This window comes from Hibiscus syriacus, unplaced genomic scaffold (genome assembly GCF_006381635.1).
Source record: "Hibiscus syriacus cultivar Baekdansim isolate YM2019G1 unplaced genomic scaffold, ASM638163v2 tig00110065_pilon, whole genome shotgun sequence".
In the NCBI taxonomy this organism is placed as follows: Eukaryota; Viridiplantae; Streptophyta; class Magnoliopsida; order Malvales; family Malvaceae; genus Hibiscus; species Hibiscus syriacus.
The window spans coordinates 426368-449201 of NW_024062585.1; the positions used below are offsets into that span (position 1 = coordinate 426368).

The following is a 22834-nucleotide window of genomic DNA, read 5'->3' on the forward strand; positions in this document are numbered from 1 at the left end:
CCTAGCCCAGAAATCATGTTTTGAGCTCGAAAATCACTTCATTTTCAGCTCCACACTTCCTATTTCACTTCCTTTAATATTCTTAACTCATATATGCATACTTAAACTAATTTATACCCATTTCTTTCATCTTAAACCTCAAAATTCTATTCTCCATATAGAAATCAATAATCACACCAAATTTTTCATGTTACTCAAACTTAATTCTAACACTTCTAGCTTCTTATTCTCATAAATGACAAGTCAAATTCATCCTCTAAATTCATTTAAACCTTCTTATTCAAAATTTCACTCAGAAACTCCAATTTTTTCTCCATATTATCGTTTTCATCTTATAGTTTTAAGATAACTTAAGCTTTCCTTAAGCTTAAGTATCATCTTATAATTAAAACCCAAGCTTAATTTCAACTAAAAACCAACTAATAAGAAATCTCACCTTTGCTCTTGGCTTCCACACGTGAAGAAGAAAAGAGAAGAAGAAAACTCTGGAAACTGGAACCTTGCTCCCTTCATTTCCACGTGTTATATCCTATATAAAGGAGGAAGAAAAAATCTTTCTTGTGAAATTACTATTATACCCTTCATCTAATCCAATAAGGAATTATTCATATCTAAATCATTAAACTTTCAACTATCCTACTTTTATCCCCAAATTCTAAAATTTTACCATTTAATCACTAACCCGGTATTGAGGATATTACAAATCTCCCCTCCTTTTAAGAAAATTCCTCCCCGAATTTTCATTGCACACTTATTGATAAGAACATTTCTCCTAATGTTCTTATGCTGTCTTATCTACTTACTCTATTCTTCCTTTGGTTCTTCAACTAACTTTTCCTATATTCATTCATTTACTGTCGCTTATCATATAACCAGTAGCATCAATTTTTATCGCTCAAAATTCATAACTCAATCAAATTCTTGAGAAATCTTTAATTGCCTTGCAATAATAACCAACTTTTATTCCAACATCACTTAACTTCTTCTTAAACTTCCTTAATACATATAAATCATTCTTTATTCCTCTGATTAATTCTGTTTGACCAAAAACCATAACCTTTATCACATCTGCTTCTTTAAACTTTATCCTTTCATTTCCTTATTTCATTATTCCTTTATTCAATAACAATCAAAATCTTCTTATACAAATCATATATTTTTTTTCATGCTCACATATTCTTTTCCTCTCACTTATGCTCATCTTAGATTACTGATCTTTATCATCTCTTCATAACTTTGATAATCAACACTCTTTGCACAGATCTTATTCTTCATAAAGTCCTTATTCAAATCACAATACACATATCCTTGACTTCCTTCAAACATAATAAGCTTTTACTCTTTCACCACATCTCCCTTACATAATCAAATCCATAACCATTTACAAATTTACGCCATACTCTGTTAGCTTATCCTTCATCATCTTTAATCTTTTAACTACATTCCTCATCACTTAACTTTGTCAGTAACAGTTCTTCCAATCATATGCACTCTTTCTGGTCGAAACTAACTCAGTATTTATTTGTTTAACTTATTCAACTCACATTCTTACTCGTTCACAACACAATTTTTCCTGGGTTCAAACTCAGACATTACCCTTTCCTTTATAAACTTAATTTCATATTCATTCTTAACTCCTTATTTAATCTTCCAGTACCAAACTCTACTATTCAAACGTATCTGTCTTTCCTCAGATTTGATCATTTGATACGGAATACAACTAATTCCAACCAAGGTTGTATTTGAAACCCAAACTACCAGTTCTTTTAATCCTTCTGAACTCTCTCCTTAGAACTTTAACACTATAACACACCTTTCATCGGAGCACAATCTATTAACAACCACTTGCATATCTTATTTCCTTTACTTTAGCCTAACAGTAATTCCTTCAGTTTATCAAACTGCACTCTTATCCATACACGTTTCAATTCCATTTGTTTCAAATTCATAACCTCTATCTCCATATATTTTATACACTTGCTACTGATGCACTTATTCTTGAGCTCTTCTGCAAATACTCACCACATCATTTAATCTTTTAGCTTTCTTATGATGTCACTTCTTCACCATATTCTATCGTATCCATGAAATAATAAGAATACTTCATATCACTTTTCCGATTTGAACCTGTGAAAACTTTCTATCATTATTCTAATACGATTTCAACTTTCTGAAATCAGTCTTTGATCTTATGAGGCACTTCCTGAGGTGTCCGCTCTTCCTCCTGCCTGGGCAGGGCAGGTGAATTGCTACTACCATCAGGTTCACCCCTCAATATCTTTGAAATTCTCCTAATCAGATTTCTACTATATTAAACTAATCTTATTCTATTAGCAAGACAACATACTCCTTACAATGTCAGATCAGAAAATTTTTCACTCTGTGTTGGCATGTACTCTGATACCATTAATTAACCCCCCAACCCGTACCCGACCCGGATACGAGTCCGAGGTGTCACATTGACTTTTCAAACTTTGACTCATGACAAAAACTCGAGAAAATTTAAAACCTTCATTAAAGTCACAGCGGTTTATTTAACTCAATCAATAGTCATGCCAACTATTCAATATACAGAATCCATCTAATTCAAGACATCTTTTCTGATCTGATCTTCGGTAAGAAGTAACTGACCTGTCTTGCTCCTCTTCACTTTTCTTCTAGCTTTCCAGAACCTACGTGTGAAATACTCACACGCTAAGTCGATGACTTAGTGAGGCATAAAAACATATAATTACTACTAATGCATTCATAATTTATACTTATTATATCATACACAAGCATACATTCTGTCATGCAACCACTATCCATTGGTACACACACCATTCACATATTTATATATATCATTATAAGTAATCCATTTAACAATTGATCTGGTACCTATTATATTAGTTTGTCATATAACACGCATATCATTTCTCAAGGAAGGACACATCACATCATATAATTCTTATAACAGGTTTCATAGCACAAAACATGTAAATCATATGTAAGGTATTTATTATTATCTCTTTATTAGTTTTATTTTCGTTCTTTATCTTTTTGTCATATGTTCTTGCATCTATTCCTCTTAACCAAGCTATATACACATCATCATATCACATATATCACTTCACACCATAAAGATTACAAACCAATCACATACTATCATGCAAGGTTCTTTTATTATTTCCTTTATTAGCCCATGTACACATGTGAGAACCATAGATATGTGAGTTTATAGAGGTTGTGCACTAATGCTGTCACCACAGCTCATATAAGTTGTACCAAAGTGCCACATAGAATTGCACCGTAGTGCCGCGTAGAAATGCACCGAAGTGCCATATAAGGTTGTCCCTAAGGACCACATATCATTCCTTAAGAATCATATACATATGCCAAGGATCAAGTATGTGTCTCAAAAGACCTCACACATGTTCCAAATAATACATATATGTCCCGAAGGACCGCGTAGACCCTCGACTCTTGGCATGCAAACTATACCCCTAGCTCTTAAGACACATAACATGGGCATTTTTTTATACTTATCATTTCACATAACACATAGTTCACTTCACATATCACGTAGCTTATATAACTTTTCGTGTCATTTTACATTTCTTGACACCTTGCTTACATTCTATTATTTTGACTTCTCATAATTACATATACACATAATCTTATAGTTCATTCACATAGCTCATCATAAATTTTCATAAGATCACACCCATTCACGTAGTTCATTTCCATATAATTCACCTGTACCTTTTTTGTTTCTCATATAATCACAGTCTTATAATATTTCATACGACCTCATACATCACATCACCTAGATACATATCAAAACTATTATAGTACTTAAATTATTCATATTCATCATTCATGGTCATATAGCTTCCATCACAAAGTCACTTATTTTATCTCTTATTCTCATATATTCATTTATCATAACACATAACCTATGTCATATTTATAAACATGTATTTTATATTCTATGTGCATATCATCACTTTATATCCAAATATCCTAAGTGATATATTATTCTCAGTTCCTTTATAGTTCAGTCTTATCTAGTTTTCCTCCATTCTCAAATCTTATAACTCTAATGCATAATTCCCATAATTGATCATATCATTACTTATTTGTCATTTATGTTTCTATTATTTATAACCTTTACACATGCTTACCTAATTCAGTTTCACATACTTATCACATATGCAAGTCTTCTAATAAATTATCATCAAAAGCTCCTATAACATCTTCCTATAGCTTCATAGATCTTTACCATATAATTGATCTTACATATCCCTATAACCAGTTCTATCAATATCACCTAATATATATATATATATATATATATCTATTAATCTCATATTGTTCTATAGGTCAATGTTATTTAACTTATCTCATATTTTCTTTAATCCCTTAAGTTGATTCCACCAATTCCCTTATATCTAAATCAGGTAATTTATATCTTGTTCCATATTTTATGTCACTTTCTCTTGTTAACACATAAGTCGGGGTTACTTTACATAATTTGTGATCCTATAACTTATATCCCATGCTCATATAGCTCATATAACAATTTTCCTATAATACATAAATCATTGTCATATAACACATATCATATAAATTCATACCACATAACATATAATATGAACAAAACATATTCACACAATATCAAACATAATCATACTTCTACTCCTACAATCATATTGGAAACAGACTTGTCGCAAGTCCAATTTCCATATACAATACGTATATTATAATAATACGCACTCACCTGGCCTCACTAGTCAATAACTATCTCTTATCTTTTCCTTGATCGATCTTACTTGCCAAATATTCCGGAATTGCTTTACGCTTAGAATCTACATAAATGTACATTTTAAGGCAATTATTAGATACCTACACCTTGTAATTGGATATTAGCAACTTAAACGAACCTATCAAACCAATATTTACAACTTTCCTTTAGGGGGAATCGGTTCCCTACTGTGGGGGAATCGGTTCCCCTATGACATTCTGGAATTTCTGGTTCGGTTGAGGGGGTATCGATTCCCATTGAATGGGTACCGATTCCCCTAGCCCAGAAATCATGTTTTGAGCTCGAAAATCACTTCATTTTCAGCTCCACACTTCCTATTTCACTTCCTTTAATATTCTTAACTCATATATACATACTTAAACTAATTTATACCCATTTATTTCATCTTAAACCTCAAAATTCTATTCTCCATATAGAAATCAATAATCACACCAAATTTTTCATGTTACTCAAACTTAATTCTAACACTTCTAGCTTCTTATTCTCATAAATGACAAGTCAAATTCATCCTCTAAATTCATTTAAACATTCTTATTCAAAATTTCACTTAAAAACTCCAATCTTTGCTCCATATTATCTTTTTCATCTTATAGTTTTAAGATAACTTAAGCTTTCCTTAAGCTTAAGTATCATCTTATGATTAAAACCCAATCTTAATTTCAACTAAAAACCAACTAATAAGAAATCTCACCTTTGCTCTTGGCTTCCACACGTGAAGAAGAAAGGAGAAGAAGAGAACTCTGGAAACTGGAACCTTGCTCCCTTCATTTCCACGTGTTATATCCTATATAAAGGAGGAAGAAAAAAATCTTTCTTGTGAAATTACTATTATACCCTTCATCTAATCCAATAAGGAATTATTCATATCTAAATCATTAAACTTTCAACTATCCTACTTTTATCCCCAAATTCTGAAATTTTACCATTTAATCACTAACCCGGTATTGAGGATATTACAGGAGGATGTGAGAAGGGGCATCAGACTTTGCCATGAGAAAGTGTCGATGCATGGTGGCTCAAAGAACTCCAATGAGGAGGGTTCGATGCAAGGAATGTCAGACTTCATGAAGTAAGAAGGGCTGGCGTATTTTTGAGTAAATGCCATGAAATCAGAGATGAATATATATCTCAATACGATTTTAGTGTTCTTTTGATTTTGATTTGTCATCTTTAGTGAGCGTAGGTCTAGTAAGACCTAACTTTAGCGCGGAGGAAACAAAGTGTGAAAGGGATTCAAGACTTTACCGCAGGGCCTGGAGGGTCTAAGCCAAGATAAATCAAGACTTGTAGGAAAGGGTTCCTATGATGGAGATGTACTTGTGGGCGTGTTAGGCCATTTCATCACTTGTCGGTAAGAGCCAAAGTAAACACAACCTTTATGGAGATGTCGAGTCCTTATGGGGGACGTGAACAAGTAGAGGCGTCGAAAGGCAACCAAGTTGATATGAAGTATGTCGCGAGGGGTCATGAAGTTACATGCGGCAGAAGCCAAGGCAAGTAGTTCGTATGGGAGGACCGCAACCAGCTAAGGCATTAAGAAGTGTCCAAGGTGATGTTGCCCAGGATCGTCGAGTAGATCGACGAGGGCGTCACTAGGTTTGGTGGAGGGAGAATGTCACAAGTCGTGATATTTGGGCCCGGGACATTAGCACAAATGTCTGCTAAAGAGGTTCTATGTAGAGTGTGGGCTTACCAAGGCCACCAAACTTGGCCCATCACTTGGAGAATGATGTGGAGGTCGTTCGCATTAGCCTTATAGAAAAGGAAAGTGGCATCATATCCGAAGATGGTCACAAAAGCTCGATAAATATGGCAAGAGACAACAAATCATGAAGATATTGTGGGGGAATTTACCATATCCAATGCAGACACCTATCCAAGGAAAGAATCCTACTAATGGATAATTAGATAGGATTGATTGGGCAGATCTTAGCCGTTGATGTAAATCGATCTAAGCAATTGATTGAGAGGAAGTTTAACTATAAATAGAGAGTCTCTCCTCCTTATTTGTATTAATTCATTTATCCATTCTCTTGGGAGAGAGTAATAAAACTCTGAAGCATTTACTCTAGTTCTTTGTTCTTTATTCTTTTTGCGCTTGTTGCCTTTCTTGGTGACTAGGAGTAGCCACACTTGTGTTTGTACTTCCACACCATAGTCCAACATTGGTGGCTTGAAGTAGCCATGTTGGTGTTAAAGCTTCCACATCCTAGAAGCCTTGAGGGCTTGGTTCCAACTTTGGTGAGTTTGCAAGCTGACTAGGTTTGGGTAAGGCTTACTTAGTCGCAGAGAAGACCCAAAAGTGTCAAGAAGCGTCTAAGGCTGCACGTCCCGTCAGACATTAACTTTGATATTACGACAGTTTGGGCTTGAAGGTTCTGAGGGCCTGACAATATACATGAGAAGGCTCATCACAAGCCTTTCAACTCTACTATTTATGCTTAAAGACAATAAAATGTTCTCATCTTTCAGCTTAGGTTACATAAACACTCAACATGATTATAAGAAAGGCTTTATCTTTCAACCTTCCTCTTGTCCTTGGAAGTTCTAATCTATGAATCTTTTCTTAGAGCTATGAAATAAAATACATATGCATAATACACAAAATTATCAATTCAAAAATATCATTACAAGCATCATCTTATATATATATATAATAACAAAGTTTAAACATAAAATAAATAAAGTTGGGTCATGGGTAAATTTTACGTATAGTATTAACTATTAATCAATTTTTTCTTCTTACATCTCAATTTCTATCTCAATTTTATAGGGGTTTCCAGAAATTTTCTAATTCTCACTAAAACCAATACATTACTCATTTTGAAGAAAAATTGATAGAGATCATTTTTACATTTCACAAGGTAATCTAGTTTCTAACTAGAATGAGAGAAAAATGAAGGGAAACGGAGAGCTCTTACCTTTCTCTCTTTAACGCGTTCTACTTGGACAAGATTCCAATGGTTGATCAAAATAAAATCAAAACGTAACGTTAGTTGTGATATAAAATAAAAAAAAGTTAGAGGACCAAACCAGAATAAAAATAATAGTTGAGATATTAAATGTGTACTTTGCCCTTAAAAATATAATTATGACTAAATGTTGTTTATCCTTTTTGGACTATTCTTCTTTATTTATTGATGTAATAAATCAACGCAAAATATCTTAAATTTTGTCTTAATCTGGTGTTTGATTGTTTTTTTTACTAAATATTGCCAACTAACATTTTCTAATAAAGGATTAAAAGAAATGTCATAGAGGAAAATATATAGGGGTACACACATATGACGTGAATTTCTACTTTCAATAAATACTAAAATTTACACATCCAGTGAAGGTTTTAAATAAAAATATTTTTAAAAAATATTTAATAATATATATAAAGTACTCCTTTTTTTTTCTTGAAATGTTTATCTTTACTTTTGTGGTACGTTTTTTTCAGCCTTTTGATAGCTTACGTTTTTTTACCGTTATTTTCATTTATCTTTTTTAACAAGATTGGATTTGACATCGACATAACTGATCAAGATGACGCTAATATGTTATCATGTTGATCTTCTATGCTTTGGACCATCAGATTGATTTGGATACACATTTTACGTTCGTGAATAGTTTTCTCACGTCGTTTGACTTTGATTTACGATTTGTCGGTAGTCTTCAGTAGCTTCATTCCCTTTTGTGGTTCATTTGCCAATGCAGTTAGATTTGTTTGTATTTTTATTTTGTTCGAGCATTGGTTAGAATTTTTAATATTTTCTTTTTTGATCCTTGTATGATCTATGTGGCTAATTTTTGTGTCAATGGTTATAGGAAAATATTCTAATTATAATTTAATTTATGTTTATGACTATACTTATAAATCTTTATTGTAATTCTAAATATTTTCTATTTTTAATAAAATTAACAGCTTTCGATAAAAAATAATATATATAAAGTAGAGCGATGAAGAATTTTATTATGTATAAGCTAGTTTTTAATTATATAAATTTTAATTATTTTATTTAAATATTATTTAAGTTATAAAAAATAAAAATATAATTATATTCATTATTATTCTACAAACAATTAATTATCATTTATAAAAAAATAATATTTTTTATTTTTAATTAAAATAACACTAGATTTTTTTTGAAAGAAGAAATAACACTAGATTAATTGTATAACAATTCAATAAAAATATAAATTCTATAAATATGAAATTAATATAACAAATAAGGTCATACATATTTAATATACATATCATTTTTTAAATTTAGACATGTATTTAATAATTTAAATCATGTTTTATAACTTTGTTTGATCAAAAGTTTGTTTTAAGAGTATGATTATATAATTACAATTTAAATATAAGTTACATTATTTAATGATATTTGAAAATATCTTGATATTTTGTAATACAATCTTACTTAAGGTTATAATTTTTATTTTTTTCATTAATCTAAGATGAGTACTAGTGGTAGTATCTGTTCTGAAGATTCTTAACCATTTGATAATGAACACTAAAATACTCTGTAGTCGTTAATGTTTGAATCTAAAAATTTTAAGAATAACAATAATCTCTTTAATCATTAAGATTACTGGTTAACTATAAACAATTATTATTTAAAATATAAGCAAGATGCTCAAATCCATAAACATGGTTACACATGGGCTTTCTAATCCAACTCAATATATATCAAGTCCAAGAGCTTCATTTGTTTACAATTCATGAAAAATGATTTTATACAATATATTTGATACTTACCTAAATTACTTTTTAATAAGTTATTTTAAAAATTTCAAGTATTTTAATAATTTCAATTTAAGAAATGTATAACTGACTCAAAAAAAAAACTTTAACCATATGTGTTTGAATTTTTTTTTTTACCTTTTCTTTTGTGTTTTTTTAACACAGTTGCTTCTTCGTTTTGATTAATGGTAAACTTGTTTTCTAAATTATATATATTATAAATATTAGATATATACATTTCCTCTTTCTTCAACATGGCATGGCTTGGCTGGGGGAGAGCCCACACCCTTGAATATATATATAATTTATCTATCTAATAATGTATCTTTTCCTCTTTCTGAAAACTTCTCTCTCTCTCTCTCTCCCTCTATCTCTTTTTTTTTCTTCTAACTTTCTCTCTCTTTCTCTGTTTGTGGAGAAAAATATATAAATAAACCCAGTGGCTTGAGAAACTCCCCTTCTTGAAGATCTACTTTCTTAAAACGCAATCTTAAAGATTACTGGGAAAATGATAGCAGATAAGCTCCTTCTCTAAGCTTTTTACCTTAAGGTAAAATCAAAAACGTTTTTATTTTTGGTTTACTTCCCGAAAGGTCAAAACCCTAATCCAATTCTACTCCTTTTCTTTTGTTCAGCTTTCCTTGTTTATATATATATATATATTGTTTTGGATGTATAATTTTGTTTTGGATTTTGGGTTTTCTCTCTTTTGGATGTACGGCAGAACTACCCTGGAACTTGTGCATACTTTTTTTTCTCTTTTTTATGTTGCTGAGCTGATTCAAATCCTTAGACTTGATTTGTATTTGTATTGATTCCAACGTGCTTCTTTCGTTTTGAGTTTTTGTTATTTTGGGTGGGGTTTGCATTTTTATACTTTTACTTTCTTTGGTGATATTTTAGGAAGATCTGAGATGGGTTTTTAAGTTAAAGGTTTTTGTTTCGTTTTTTTTCATGTGGGATATTTTTGGGGTTTGGGGTTTAGTTTGTAGATGTATTCTGTGTTCTGGTTGTTTCTTATTTTGGTTTGGTTTTGTGTACTCATCTTTGTTACTATTGATTAGCATTGACGATGAAACTAGGATGGAAAGTAAATTCGTGATGATGTTGAGTGCTTACGTCCTTGAATTAGTTCATCCTAGAACAGGGATTTATATTGCGGTCGCAATTTTGGTTGCGTTGCGTTTGGTTGTGATGATCAGTGCCAGTTTGTGAAACTTATGAAGTTCACTGCATACCAGGCTCTCTGATGAGTTGTTTCTGGATTTGGAGAAGATTTTGTTTTGAATCTTGGCCAAAAAGCTTAATTGCGATTTATAGTAGAAATTGGTTGTGATTCATTTACATGTCGATTTTGGTACTTTGATTTCACTGTCTTGTGTTTATGTTCTAAAGGTTGATTTTATTTATCCACTTTGGCTGATTTGATTCAGGTTTTGATGGTTGTAGGTGCTTTCGTTGGAGGAATTTATTTGGACTATTTGTTGTTCTTCTCTGGGTCTGGAGCTGAGAGTGTCTGTCCTTTGGTACCAATTCAAGTTATTGGTAAAAGTCCTGCATTTGTTAGCATATTGGACAGAAAGCATTAGATTTGTGTCTTCTGGTTGTGGCTGAGGCTGGAATTTTGCTCTGTAAGCAGTTGCGATGGCACTGATTCTTGGAAAGTGAATTTTAGATGCTCAAGTGCTGTGTGTGGGCTATTGTTAGATGTATGTTTGTTTAATAGCGAGCTTAGCTGAAAATGGGCTTTTGACTGTTTGTTTTTCTTGCTAAAGTATGCTTAATCAAATAACTTGCTAATATCTCGCTGAATATCTTATGGTGGGTAGCATCTCTCGAGATTCAGTCTTTGGGAACGACCATGTAATTGTATAACATCTTGAGCATTGAAAGTTTTTTTTTTCCTGTTTAGAAGCTTCACTGTACTGTATCTTGCATATCGTCTGACTTATAGTTAACATGGAAGCTGAGAGAGGGGATGATAACCTCCAACAAGGTGTCCTTCATCGGATGCTTCCTGCTGTTTTGCCTGTTCTTCTAATATCAGTAGGATATGTTGACCCTGGAAAGTGGGTTGCAACTGTTGAAGGAGGTGCACAGTTTGGTTTTGATCTGGTAGCCCCCATGCTTCTTTTTAGTTGTGCGGCCATTTTGTGTCAATACCTGTCAGCTCGAATTGCTGTAGTGACTGGACGAGATCTTGCTCAGGTACCACAAAACCTTAGGAATTATCAATTATTCTGTATTCCTTTTAATGAGAGTTTCTTTGACAACCTTATTGTCTTTGCCCATATACTTATAGAAGTCTATAGAAATTAGAAAGTAACAAAATGATTTATTTAAATTTGCAAAAGTTAATTGCTAACTTATTTTTCCAAATACGTGCTTATTAATCTTTAATTAAGTGCTTACATATAACCAGGGATGGCATGCACATAGGTGTTTATGTGTATTTGTGGATGTCTCTTTTCATCTTTTCATGATACATATTCATTCCTTTATTTTTGGCGATGATAGATTTGCAGCGATGAGTACGACAGTTCCACTCGTATATTCTTAGGAGTTCAAGCAGAGCTTTCTGTGGTTGTGTTGGACCTTACCATGGTAGCTTCCCTTTCCAAAATTTGATGGAACTTGGGAAAATTTAATTTTTTATTTGCTTGTTATATGGTGATATTTGTTTCACTCTAACATCAAATGTCCATTTTTTCTCAGGTATTGGGTGTTTCACATGGGATTAATCTTCTCTTTGGAATGGATCTGTCAACTGGTGTTTTTCTAGCTTCTCTTGATGCTGTTTTATTCCCAATTTTTGCCACCTTCTTGGTACGCTAAACTGCTTTGTTTTATTGCACAATCTCTCTTGCAACATCATAACAACCTAAACAATTTTCAATATTTAGGATCACTGCAGGGCAAGTTTCCTATGCATCTATGCAGCGGGTTTCATATTGTTTTCTTATGTTTTTGGAGTGCTCCTCAATCAACCTGAAATTTCTATTTTCATGACTGGGATACCAACAAAGTTGAGTGGGGAAAGTTTATTTGCCCTGATGAGTATTCTTGGAGCTAGCATCATGCCTCACAACTTTTATCTACATTCTTCTATAGTTCAGGTATATTTGATAGGACTGAATGTATATGATTCTTGCGTATGGTTCTTATATTTCAATTCCAATGGATTGAAGAATCCCTTGTTCTCTAGAAATTTAATTGAATTGAAAATTTGTCTATACTTGGGTTTTAGAATCCTAGTCAGAATATTTGCTGCTGGATCATGTCCTTGTACATTCATCACAATCCAAATTAAATTCATATGCAATTTTCTTGTACGAGTGGAATTTTTGTAGTTATAACATCGTTCTGAAATATAGGGTAGGCATATATTTATTGCCCCCTGCTGAAATTTTGTAGGGCATACCATTCTCAAACTATGGCACAGACAAATGGTGTGCCTTATCTGTTATATGCGTGCAATATCATTTGGTTCTGTTTGTGGCTCTGCCTTCTTTTGGAGTTTAATTTCGATGCTATTCATTCTCAACTTTATCAGAATTTGTTGTCATGTCCACAGGAGCATATGGGACCACCAAATATTTCTAAGAGTGCCTTGTGTCACAACCATCTTTTATCCATCGTATGTGTCTTTGGTGGAATTTATCTAGTAAATTTTGTGCTGATGAATTCAGCTGCAAATGTATTCTACAGTGCAGGGCTTGTCTTGGTTACTTTTCACGATGCAGTGTCACTAATGGAACAGGTTTTTTTCTTACACTTTTGAACAATTTTGAGAAAAATGATTCTGATTTTTCTCTAACAGCAGATTACATCTTTTAAAGTATGAATTAGTGCAAAAAAAAGGAAAGTATCCCTAAAAATTAGGAACTACAATTAGAGACATATTTACACTAAGTTAACTCCTAAAAATAAGGAAGAAGATTCAGTCCCTTAATTCTAGGATTTCCAACACTCCCCCTCAAGCTGGTGTGTAGATATTTATCAATCCCAGCTTGCCAATAAAATCTTCAAACACATTCTTACTCAGACTTTTAGTTAGCAAGTCTGCAACTTGTTGCTTAGTAGGAAGATAGGTGATACAAACTTCTCCTAAATTTACCTTCTCTCTGAAGAAATGACGATCTATCTCCACGTGTTTAGTACGATCGTGATGAACTGGGTTATGTGCTATACTGACAACATCTTGATTATCACAATATACCTTCATAGGTTTAACATAGGATACTTTAAGTTCATTTATCTTTGTAACCAAATTCCTTCACATATACCATGAGATAAAGCTCGATATTCTGCCTCTGCCTCTGCACTGCTACGAGCCACAACAGACTGTTTTTTACTTCTCCATGTCACAAGATTGGCCCACACATAGCTACAATAACCACTTGTAGATCGTCTGTCACTCACTGATCCTGCCCAATCAGCATCAGTGTAAAGTTCTATGTTACGACTGGTGTTTTTCTTGAAATGAAGACCTTTACCCGGTGTTCCCTTCAAATACCTTAGCATCCTGTAAACTACCTCCAAATGTTTTTCCTTGGAGCATGCATATACTGGCTGATGACACTCACACCGAATGCAATATCAGGTCGGATGTGAGATAAATTAGTTTTCCCACGAGTCGCTGGTATCTCCCCCTGTCTACTTCTTCCCCATCATCATCATTGCCTAGTTTAGAATTGAACTCCATTGGGGTCTCGGCAGGTTTACAACCTAGCATGCCAGTTTCAGCCAATAAATCAAGAACATACTTTCGTTGGGAAATAAAAATGCTTGTCCAAGTCCGTGCTACTTCCATGCCAAGGAAGTATTTGAGATTCCCCAAATCTTTAAGCTCAAATTCTGTGCTGAGGAAGTCTTTTAGTTTCAATAGCTCACTCGAATCATCCCCTGTTAGAATAATATCATCAACATAGACGATAAGAATAGAGTATTTCCCACTTCCCGTGTGTTTGTAAAATAGTGTATGATCTGCTTGCCCTTGGGTGTAATTCATGCTGGTCATAGCCTTGGCAAACTGGCTGAACCAAGCTCTTGGGGAATGTTTTAGTCCTTATAGTGACTTTAATCTGTATACTCGTCCTTTTTCTTCTTCAAAGCCTGGTGGAAAGTCCATGTATACTTCCTCACTCAAGTCTCCATTGAGGAATGCATTTTTTACATCAAGTTGTGTTAAGGGCCAACAAGGTTGACAGCTAAGGAAAGTAGCAATAGAACAGTATTCAGCTTTGCAACGGGGGCAAACGTCTCATCATAGTCGAGACCATAGGTTTGAGTAAAGCCTCTTGGCACAAGTCGAGCCTTGTGCCGATCAATACTCCCGTCAGGCTTGATTTTTGTGGTGAAAATCCATTTACAACCCATGGTTTTCTTCCCTTCTGGCAGATATGTAACTTCCCATGTCCCATTATTTTTGAGAGCATTCATTTCTTCAAAAACATGTCTCCATTCGGTTGATTCCAAAGCCTCTTTCACATTTCTTGGAGTCTCTACATTGTCAATATTAGTTACAAAAGTTTTGTAAGCTTTAGATAAATTTCCATAGGATACAAACCGAGAGATTGGATACCGAGTACAAGCTCTTGTGCCTTTAAGAACAGCGATAGGAAGATCCATATCCGACGAAACAGGAGACTGATATGAAACAGGACAGTCCTCAGAGTTGGATGAATTTGGCACTGTTGCTGTGTCGTTTTTAAGAGGAAAGTGTTTCCGAGAATAAACAATGATTTCTAGAGGCTGTAGCTGAGGTTTCTCAGAAGGATTAGGTTGCTGAAACTTACTTCCAATGGGGATTTCATCGCTGGAAAATTCATTTCTCTCCAGTGGAACATCCAAATCTGGTGTTATGAGGACAGGGTCACCCTTAGAATTTTGTGTGACAGTGGTGTTAAGGATAGGCTCAGGGGTATAATAAGAAGAGTATGAAAAGTCTCATCTTCACTAAGAGTCTCCCCTAAAGATGAGTGGTAGAAAAATACGAGTTGGTTTCAAAAAATGTGACATCACGAGAGACAAAATATGCGACACAAGGTGGGTGAGTAACATTTGTATCCTTTTTGTGTGGATGAGTAGCCAACAAAGACACGTGTGCTCGGGGATCAAGTTTGGATTGATTAGATTGGTGATTATGTACAAAGGCTTTATAACCAAATATCTTGGCTGGTAGGATAGGAACACAAAATAGGGGAAAGTTTTTTTGTAAGACATGTAAAGGAGTTTGGAGATTAAGAACTCTAGAGGGCATACGGTTTATTAAATAACATGCAGTAAGGACAACCTTCCGCCATAGGTATTTTGGAACTTTCATGGTAAACATCAAGGCTCGAGCAATAGCTAGTAGATGTCTATTTTTTCTTTTTGAGATCTCGTTTTGTTGAGGTGTGTCTGGACAAGAGCTTTGATGAATAATTCCTTGTTCAGAGAGATAGGGGCTTAAAACAGAATTGAAATATTCCCTTCCATTATCAGTGCGGAGCGTGTGTATGTTTGAGTCAAATTGGGTTCGGATCATGGATTGGAAATTCTGGAATACGTTTGGTGTTTCTGTTTTTTCTTTTAGAAGGTAAACCCAACATACTCTAGTATGGTCATCAATAAATGTCATGAACCATCTAGCACCCGTGATGTTTTTAACACGACTTGGCCCCCATAGGTCACTATGAATCGAAGAGAAAGGTTTGGATTGTATACAAGGCTTCAAAGGATAAGGAACACGGGTATGTTTTGACAATTGACATATTTCACATTTTAGGGAATTGATCTTTTTATTCCGAAATAACATAGGGAGCAAATGCTTCAAATACAGGAAATTTGGATGTCTTAACCTACGATGCCACATCATGATAGTGTCCTCGTTTGAAGCAGAGAGAGCAAATGCTCCTTTTTTATTCTTGTCCTTGTAGTCATCCCAAATATAGAGTCCATCATCAACCTTAGCAGTGCCAATCATCCTCCCCAATTTCTGTTCCTGTATAATACAACCATCAGTAGAAAATTCAGCACAAACAACCTTGTCTTCAGTAAGTTTACTTACTGACAGTAAATTACAAAATAAATTCGGGACATGAAGAACTTTCTCGAGTGAGAAGTCCTTAGTGAGTCGAACATCCTCAATTCCAACAATAGATGAGTATGAACCATTAGCTATCCGAATTCGAGATTGGTTGTGGCAGGGGGCATACGTATGGAATAATGATAAATTACCTGTCATGTGATCGGATGCTCCCGAATCTAGAATCCAGGATGGATGGTTACTAGATTCAGAAGTAATATTAAAAGCAATACCTTGAATAGCCAAGGAACCATGGCTTATTGGTGCACCAAGTAACTTGTGAAGAGTTTCAAGTTGGGACTTTGTTAGGCGAACATCCTGAACGGCTTCAGTAGGTACAGGGGTCGCAGTGGATGAGTTGCCCAAGGATAAAAGAGCCTTGTTTTCCTTCTGAATTTTTGTTGTACCGGGATAACCGTGGAGCTTGAAACATTTTTCCTTTGTGTGGCCGGTACGGTTACAATAGTTACACCACAGTTGATCTCTTGAGCGACTTAGTTTTGAATCATTCCCTGCTCGAATTTTTTGAGATTAAGGGCCCCTTGAGACCAGGGCAGATGATTCAGTAGGACTATGACCATAATTGGTCACAGGTTTTGGTTCCTTGGAATCTTCCATCATTACTCGGCGACGATTTTCTTCTCTTCGAACCTCTGCAAATGCTTCTCCAATGGTTGGAAGAGGGGTCCTACCCAGAATACGGCCACGAACTTCGTCCAAGTCTCGGTTCAGCCCTGCTAGGAACTCATAGAGCCGTTCTTTATTGAGATGTGACATGAACTTGGTGTGCTCCAAGCCTTCACCCCAGTCCACTTCATAGTACATATCGAGTTCCTGCCATAAGACTTTTAAGTTGTAGTACTGTGTAACTTCAAGAGTTCCTTGCTGAATGTCTTTTTTATTTTAGCTTGATTTAAAAATCTTGAGAAGCAGTTCCTAGATCAAAATAGTTCTCCTTGACTGCATCCCACATTTCTTTTGCAGTCTTGAACAAGAGGTAGGTTCGGCTTATGTGACTCTCCATGGAGTTGATCACCCAGGCCATGACAATAGAATTATTGAGTTCCCACGTAGCATATGTAGGATCAGTAAGGTGAGGACGTGGAATTTCTCCACTGATATATCCTAGTTTCCCACGACCTCGAATCACCATGAGTACTGATTGGGACCACTGTAAAAAATTCTTCCCATCTAATCGGTGATTAGTGATTGTGAGGGACGAATTAACATCACTATGAGATAGTGCTTGATTGACATTCTGAGTTACTTGTGAAGTCTCAAAATCAGAAATATTTCCAGTGTTTGCCATGATAGAAAAACAAGACATGGGAGAAAATTAAAGAAGTAGAATGGATCATAAATATCCCTACCGCTCTGACACCATGAACAGTTTTGAGAAAAATTATTCTGATATTTCTCTAACAGCAGATTACATCTTTTAAAGTAAGAATTAGTGCAAAAAAATAGGAAAGTGTCCCTAAAAATTAGGAACTACAATTAGAGACATATTTATACTAAGTTAACACCTAAAAATAAGGAAGAAGATTCAGTCCCTTAATTCTAGGATTTCCAACAACTTTTTCTGATAAGTTTTTGTTTGTGATGGCTTTTAAGAATCATGTTTAAATATTTCTCAACAATTCAATTTATGTGTGGATACTAATAAGTTCCTTTTGAAATTATTAAAACAGGTATTTAGGAATGGTATACTGCCCCTAGTCTTTTTGTTGGTTATGTTCTTATCTAATCAGCTTACTGCATCAACCTGGAATCTTGGTGGGCAAGTTGTATTGCACGATTTCCTTGGGCTTGATATACCGGGTTGGCTTCATCGGGCAACAATCAGAATTGTAGCAATGGTTCCAGCTCTTTATTGTGTGTGGACTTCTGGACCTGAGGGTGTATACCAGATGTTTATCTTTGCGCAGGTTATGGTAGCCCTTTTGTTGCCGTCTTCGGTAATCCCCTTGTTTCGAGTTGCCTCATCAAGACCGATTATGGGTGTCTATAAGGTTTCTCCAATTGTGGAGTTCCTAACACTGGTAACATTCATGGGAATGTTGGGTTTGAAGATGATTTTTATTGTAGAAATGATATTCGGGAGTAGCGATTGGGCTAGTAATTTGAGATTGAATGCTGGGATTAGCATGTCTGTTTCTTTTGTTGTTCTTCTGGCCGCTGCTTGTGCGTCGTTTTCTTTGATGTTATGGTTAGCAGCTACTCCCTTAAAATCTGCCAGTTCCAAAAGTAAATCTCATGCATTGAAATGGGATTTGAGCAGAACTGCTTCTGAGATGGCTATAGAGAGAGAGGAAAATGAAAGTACAACTAGATATCATCATGGAGAGGAACCTCCTCATATGCTAGAAAGGTCAGCATCAGCAGAAAAATCCATTGAAACTCGTTCAAATTTATCTTTTCCACATTATAATCTGGATTTGCCTGAGGAAAATGAGTTAAGTAAAACTAGATATTGTGGAGAGGAACCTGCTCATATGCTGGAAAGATCAGCAACACCAGAAAAGTCCATTGAAACTCGTTCAGAGTTATCTTTTCCACATTATAATCTGGATTTGCCTGAAACAATTATGGATTCTGAACAGGAAATACATTTGACCACTGTTAACGAGAACTCTTCTAATGGTGTGTTTACTAACCCCACGAGCTGTAACTCTGAGGAACCAGCATCCATAACTGAGTCTGCTTCCATTCTAGTCAATGAGGTGGCAGATGAAATACCGGGTACGGAGACTTCGATGTTTGAATCAATGAAGCCTATTGAGAAAACAGTGAGTATAGAGGGAGATCTGCAGATTGAAAAAGATGATGGAGATTCTTGGGAGCCTGAAGAGCCATCCAAACCTCCTTCTGGAAGTATTACCTCTTTGACACCAGATGGCCCTCCTTCATTTAGAAGCCTCAGTGGGAAAAGTGATGATGGTGGAAATGGAAGGGGAAGTCTATCCAGATTAGCTGGACTAGGTCGTGCTGCAAGGCGTCAATTAGCTGCCGTTCTTGATGAATTTTGGGGCCAATTTTACGATTATTATGGGCGACCTACCCAAGAAGCCAAGGTGAAGAAATTAGATGTGTTATTAGGTGTTGACTCAAAACCATTAAAAGTGGATATTGCTGGGGATCTCCCTTCGGTAGGATGCAGAGGATCTGATACACTTAATAGTTCAAGTCTGTACGACTCTCCAAAGCAGCTGAAAATGCAAAACGGTGTTGATTTATCATATGGGTATTTGAGAGGATCATCGTTATGGTCAAACCACACACAAATGTTAGATGCTTATGTTCAAAATTGTAGCCATAATGTTGATTCTGGTGAGAAGAGTTACTCTAGTTTGCATAATGTTGATTCTGGTGAAAGGAGATACTTTAGTTTGCGTGCTGCACCATCTGCTGATGCATGGGATTATCAACCAGCTACAGTGCATGGATATCAGATTGCATCTTATCTTAATCGAATTGGTAAGGACAGAAGCTTGGATTGCTTGAATGATCAGATGGAATTACCTGCATCAGAACCTCCTGCCATAGACCCTACAGATTATAGAGGCTCTGTTGCTTTTGCATCAAGGCAAAAATCACAGAACGGGGTAGCTCCTGCACAGCCCCTGGATTTGAGAATGTCGTGGTTTCTAGAAGTAGTGCATTACAATCCGAAAGGACTTATAATGACATGAGCTTCTCCGGAATAAATGATAATTCTGGTATATCAGTCAATACAAAGAAGTATCATAGCTTACCAGACATATCTGGGCTTTCTGTTCCTCATCGGGTGTCTGCGAAGAGTGGTCAGTGGGACAGTTTCATTGGATATGGGTCACCCATTGGTCAGACAAACTATGGATCACCCATGTATTCAACTGCTGGATCAAGGGCAGGAGTTCCATTTTCCTTTGATGAGCCTTCTCATTTAAAGGGTTACAAAGGCTCTTTGCCTTTACCGTTGAGCTCAGGTTCAGGCACTGGATCCCTTTGGTCTAGACAGCCTTTTGAGCAGTTTGGTGTAGCTGACAAAAGCAGCACTGCTGGGAATGAAGCACTTGGAAGTGGGTTGAACTCTGCGACTCTGGATACTGCTTTTGGAGTGGATTTAGAGTCCAAACTTCTTCAATCTTTCCGCCACTGTATAGTAAGGCTCTTGAAATTAGATGGGTCTGATTGGTTGTTTAGACAAAATGATGGAGCTGATGAGGACTTAATTGATAGTGTAGCAGCAAGGGAGAGGTTTCTTTATGATGCAGAAGCTAGAGAGATGAACCAGGTTGTTAACACACGTGATTCTCAATACTTGTTAATTTCATCAGTACCTCATTGTGGGGAGGGCTGTATATGGAAAGCGGATTTGATAATAAGCTTTGGAGTGTGGTGCATTCACCGTATCCTTGATCTTTCTCTGATGGAAAGCCGACCAGAGCTATGGGGAAAATATACTTATGTGCTTAATCGGCTCCAGGTATGATTTTGTATTTGTTTCCTAGCTAGTTAATGCATTTATCCATTGGGTAAGTTGTTGGTTGTTATCATTGTTCCTCATCAGTTGATTAAAAGGAGTGGGTGTTCTCTGGGTATTGTGTGTGTTAGTTTCATTAGTTTGCCATGTTTGTTTCACCGGTTGCACTTGGTGGACGAGATTACTCTGACTTTGCAAAGAGTTATGTAGGTTTGGTTAAGTTCTTCTGACGTCTTTCGCCTTTGTTATCTTCAATTTTTGGGAATTCCTTTGATTGATTGGCATAATAAAATTTTCTTCCTACACTGTACTGTATTTCCTTTTGGTTTGTATGTTTATCAAGCATTAGTTGCAAAAATGTTTGCAAGTGCAATTTCAGAGGGTGGCCTATTTGTTTGTTTGAGCTGATGAGTTTGTAGTATATTTTTCGCAGTTTCTCCTTTATTTTGATGAAAATAACTGCTATTATTCCTTTTTAACAGGGTGTGATAGATCTTGCATTTTCAAAGCCTCGAACCCCAATGACGCCTTGCTTCTGCGTACAAATCCCCCAGGAATATCAGCAGAGGTTAAATCCGGCTGTTTCAAATGGAATGTTGCCTCCGGCTGCAAAACCAGGAAAGGGTAAGTGTACAAATGCTGTGACGCTGTTGGATATAATTAAGGATGTCGAGATAGCTATATCATGCCGGAAGGGTCGAACGGGGACTGCTGCCGGTGATGTAGCTTTCCCAAAGGGAAAAGAGAACTTGGCATCTGTGCTTAAGCGCTACAAGCGTCGATTGTCCAACAAACCATCCAGCAATGTTACAACATCAGCTCCGATGCTGGCTTCTTACAGTTGATAGTTTTTACTCCAGTTTCTCTTCTCACAGGACTTTCAAAACCAACTTCTTCTTCTCGTGTATTAAAAGCCATTGCTGCACTATATGTGATATTATATACGTAGGGTAAAAAGTTTGAGATATTGCAGCAGCAGGACTTCAAAAAAAGGTGGGAATTGTTGTCATTTTTAGGGTCTGTTTGTTTCACTGAAAACGTTTTTCGGAAAATGAAATCTAGAAAATGTTTTACAGAAATGTAAATTTTTTTCAGAAAACATTTTTTAGTGTTTGGATAATATATTGTAAAATGTTTTACATTGTTTGGTTAATTTTTCTGAAAATAATTTTTAGAATCTGTTTTAATAAAGAAGTTGTACATATTAGATATGTTTTAGTATTTATTATTTTTAAAGGTTATTTTTATATATAATTATATTTTATAAAAATATGTATTTTAGATAATATTAATAATTAATTAAAAATATATGATAAAAGTTTATAAATCTTAAGAATTGTTTAATTACTACACCAAATTAAAAACAACAATAATACATAACATTGTAATAATAATAATGTCAAAATATATAATTAAATGGTTTATCACATTAAAACAACAATAATATCTAACCGTAATAATACAAATTAATTTTATAAGCTGAACAATAAACAAATATAATTAGCTTTACATTCATAGTAGAACAATGATTTTGATACTCGGTTATTCCTGGAAATAAGTTTCTCTCCACCAAATGTTAAAATCTTGAAGAACTTAAAACAATAACGTATGACCATATCTCATGGTTGAATGCACTATCATCTGGCATGAACATTGGAGGGGATTAACCAACTTTCTCATAGCCGACATCATCTTCTACTTCACTCCCGTATAAACAATTGTCATTATTGATGCTAAGCTCTGAACTACCAATATATCAGGCATTTA

At 35.0% G+C, this 22834-nt stretch overlaps 1 pseudogene; it reads left to right on the plus strand.

The window, feature by feature from the left end:
• The first annotated feature begins 9983 nt into the window (after window positions 1–9983).
• On the plus strand, window positions 9984–22032 carry LOC120214497 (annotated as a pseudogene).
• Window positions 22033–22834: the final 802 nt, after the last annotated feature.